Source organism: Mustela nivalis (assembly GCF_964662115.1).
Source record: "Mustela nivalis genome assembly, chromosome: 8".
NCBI lineage: Eukaryota > Metazoa > Chordata > Mammalia > Carnivora > Mustelidae > Mustela > Mustela nivalis.
Genome location: NC_139027.1, coordinates 14,819,925 through 14,823,712, shown reverse-complemented (window position 1 = coordinate 14,823,712; position 3,788 = coordinate 14,819,925). Strand labels below are relative to the sequence as shown.

The window sequence follows — 3,788 nt, the reverse complement described above, 5'->3', positions numbered from 1 at the left end:
CAACAGGTCGTCTCCAGCCCTCAGGACTCGGAGCTCCTAGAGGAGATGTGCTAGTTGTGTGACCTCGACAAGCTCATGAAGCTCTTTCTTCATCAGGGAAATAGAATCCTCAAAACCAGGGTGCCAAGTGGTGATACCAGGGAAATCGCTCGCCCGAGCTTCTGTCTACAGGTGATGGCTGTGCCCACAAAAACCTTGGCCGGTGCATCTGACTCAGCCTCCAGAGCGCCGTGTGGCCCCAGCGGGTCTCTGGCTCTCTCTGGGCTGCTCATCCTCCCGCTGTATCCTAAGAAGAGTGACAGAACTTCCTGCTCTGACCTGCTTGGTGACCTTGGATTGTCCCGGGAGGGTCTTGTTTGGCACAGGTGGTCCTACCTTCATCCTCCAGCGCCGTAGCTGCTGCTGGTAGGGGATGCTGCGGGGCAGGCTGGGAGTGTCCCTCAGGGCATGGCTGGCCGCCCACGGCACAGAGCAGGTGCCCACTGCTGCCCTTTCCCAGTGCATCTCAGGCAGCAGATGTCAAGCTCCAGAGGAAGCCTCCTGAGCATGCCTGGGTCAGGTGTGGTATGGGCAGGGAGGTACCATCTACCAAGATCAGTGATTATGGAGATGGGGCCGGTGGCGGCCAGGGTGTTTGGAGGGATCCCTAGACTGTGTGGCAAGTGAACAGGAGTGGCAGGGAGAGGTGGCCTTGGAAAGGTCTGGGCAGCTTGGTGGAGGCGCAGTCATGGCAAGGCTGAGAGCAAGCTGCCCACCAGGGGAGGTAACCAAGAGATGTGTGTCACCGGGGAGCATGCAGTATGCCACTAGTGTTTAGGACCCTGAGCTGGGTGTGGCCTTGCCCTCACTTTAAGCAGCTGGCACCGGGGCCTCCCTGTTGGCCGGCTGAGCTGGTGGAGAGGCCTGCTCTTCTTCTAGTGTAAAGACTCGAAAGCGAGCGCCTGTCCGTAGCGGGACACTGCAGCCCAGCGCTCTCCCACAGAGAGCATCAGCTGCCGCTGGGAGGGCGGGGGAGTGCCAGAGGCAGAGTGAGCTCCAGGCAGGACAAGGCGTGGACCGGGGCTGGGCCCGCTGCCATCCTTGTCCTGAGCCCCCAGAGAGCAGGAGGGAACTCTGATGGACAGGACACAAGGTTCCTCTGCTCCGGGGTAGCAAGTTGGGACAGAGCAGGACATGCCTTGGGACATGCTGAACTTCAGCAACTACTTCGTGGAACCCCTGATGGACTTGGCCTTCTAGATCCGAGGTCTCAAACTGAAATGAGCATGTGACTGACCTGGAGGGCCCGATACACAGATTCCTGAGCCGGAGCCCCAGAGCTTCTGAGCAAGCGGGTCCGGGGGTAGCCTCCGAGACTCTGCATCTGCCTGTCGCTCCCACTGGGGCTGGGACCGGTGTTGCTGACACCCTGACCGCTCAAAGCAGGACCATCGATAGGGCTTTGCTGCTCCAGGTGGTGGGCTCAGTCCAACAGCTTTTCCGAGATGCAGAACCTGCCGCTTCGCCAACCTCAGAGAACAAGTCTGCATTTTAATAAAGAATCCAGGTGATTCTGGGAGCCTGGGTGGCTCAGTGGGTTAAGTGTCTGCGGCTCAGGTCATGATTCCACGGTCCTGGGATCAAGTCCCACATCGGGACCACTTCTCCCTCTGCCAGCTCCTCCCACTCATTCTCTCAACCTCTCACTCAAATAAGTTAAAAAATCTTAAAAAAAAAAAAAAGAAAGAAAGAAAGAAAAGAATCCAGGTGATTCCGAGACTTCTTCAGATTCCCAGATCAGTGGAGCAGCACCCGTCCAGCAGGACTTTCTGTGCCGATGAAAACATTCTCCGCTTGCACTGCCTGATACCACGGACGGTAGCCCCACAGGGCAGCCAAACACTTGAAATGTGAGGACGACGATGTGAAAGCAGGATTTTAAATTTTTTTAACTTTAATTAATTAAAGTTAACTAAATTAACTTTAATTAATTAAATTTAAATAACCACAGGTGGCCAGTGGTTTCTTTTGGTCAGCGCGGATCTAGAGAGACCCAGCTCAGAGAGCCCCTGCAGGTTGACCTTGCGTAGGTTCAGAGAGGGAGAAGGTTCGGAGAGAGATCAGAACCTGCCTGAGTCAGGGACAGGGTGGGACCAGCACAACACCCCTGGGCTCTGAGGTCAGTGTTTTCTCCTGGGCATAAACTGCCACCAGGCGCCTGGGCCCTGGCCCTGCCTCTCTCTCCACCCACGCTGGATGTTACCGCTGTATGGATTGAGAGCTTCGTGGAATGTCAGGAGGCGACCGGGTGTGAACACTAAGCTTGGCGGTTCGAGAGCCTAGCGATGTGTCCACGGATACAACAAACAGTGCCGATGTAGCTGTGGAGACTGGCCAGCTGGGAACAGACGCATGGCGGGCTGTGCACCATCGGGGACAACCCACTCAAGTGCAGTGGACTTGGGCTACAGACCATGTTCAGCATTCGCTGTTGTAAGTAAGAGGAAATTGTAGGGGTGAAGCCCGGATCTGATGGGATTAGTGTCTTATCTGAAGACACCCCAGAGTACTTGTGGGCTCTCTCTCTCTCTCTCCTCCCCTTGAGGATGCCATGAGCAAGTGGGTATCTGCAAGCCAGGAAGAGAGCCCCTACCAGAAACCCGCCCCGCCAGACCTTGCTCCCGGCCTGCAAAACTGTGAGGAAATGAACCGTGGCTAAGCCACGCAGTCTGTGGTGTTTCGGTATGGAAGCCTGAGCAGACCAAACACAGGGAAATTGGTTTGACTTCAAAAGCTAGAGGAGAAAAAAATATTTCTAATAAAAATAAATAAAAGCTAGAGGAGAACCAGCTACATCTCATAAGCATTGTTGTCTGCCTCCTCCAGGAAGCACTCCAGGAAGAACCTGGGACAAAATCCATCCTTCCACTCCACAGTGCAACCGCAGCTGGGTGGAGGGGACCCCATCGAACTCTAACTCCGTAGCTGAGAACTCTGCAAGACTCAAAAGGGATTTGGGGACCTGATCCTTAGCAATGGCAAGGGTTACCAGTGTGTGGGACAGGGAACTTTCTAGGGGAGCACGAGAGATTTCAAAGGCAGGGAGAGAGAGATGGGGAGGGGGATGAGGAAGGGCTGCCACGAACTCTAAGATTTGTACCTGAGCAGGTCTGGCCTCAAAGCCCACAGTGCTCCCCAACCCCCCAAACCCTGAGAGCCTTGTGGGCCCCACTAAAGAGACTAGATTTGATGCCACAGGCCTGGGATTTGAAGAATTGCAGACAAGCAGGTTTCTGGGATAGCATTTACATTTCAGAGAGATCACCCAGCCGTTTGTTTGGATGGTAGACTGTGGGAGAGACTAGGGGTAGAGGACCAATTAAGAGGCAACAGGCAAAAAGTTCAAGGGCTTAGATAGGGTCATTGGCAATGAGGTAGAGAGGAAAAAGCAGAATAGAGATCTGAAGGAGATGGAATAAGCAGAACCAAGTCCAGAATTCCAGAACTCGTGGAGCTCCACAGGAGAAATGGAGAAGGAAAGGAGGGAGGAGGAGGGCAGAGCTAAAGGTGGCCCCTGGGATGTGGCTTGGACTCTGGGTACCAATGGCACAGAGTTCGAGGCCCCTGGGCAGGGCAGGAGCTGGACCCTCATAGAGAGTGTGGGCTGGGGCCCGCATTGCAGTGCACACCTGTTCTCTTTAAGAGGGCTCCCTGGGGTTCCCAGGGCCTTGCCCATAGCAAGGGGTCATGTTGTGCAGGCCGACCACAGTCCTGAGTACCTCTGTGCTCCATGTGCGCCTGTGTCTGCC

The 3,788-nt window shown here is 55.0% G+C and overlaps 1 long non-coding RNA gene across 1 annotated transcript; it reads left to right on the top strand.

The window, feature by feature from the left end:
* The first annotated feature begins 2,088 nt into the window (after positions 1-2,088).
* On the top strand, positions 2,089-2,839 carry LOC309870688. Its single transcript, XR_014314743.1, has 2 exons — positions 2,089-2,472; positions 2,585-2,839. It is a non-coding gene; the product is annotated as an uncharacterized lncRNA (long non-coding RNA).
* The last annotated feature ends 949 nt before the right edge of the window (positions 2,840-3,788 follow it).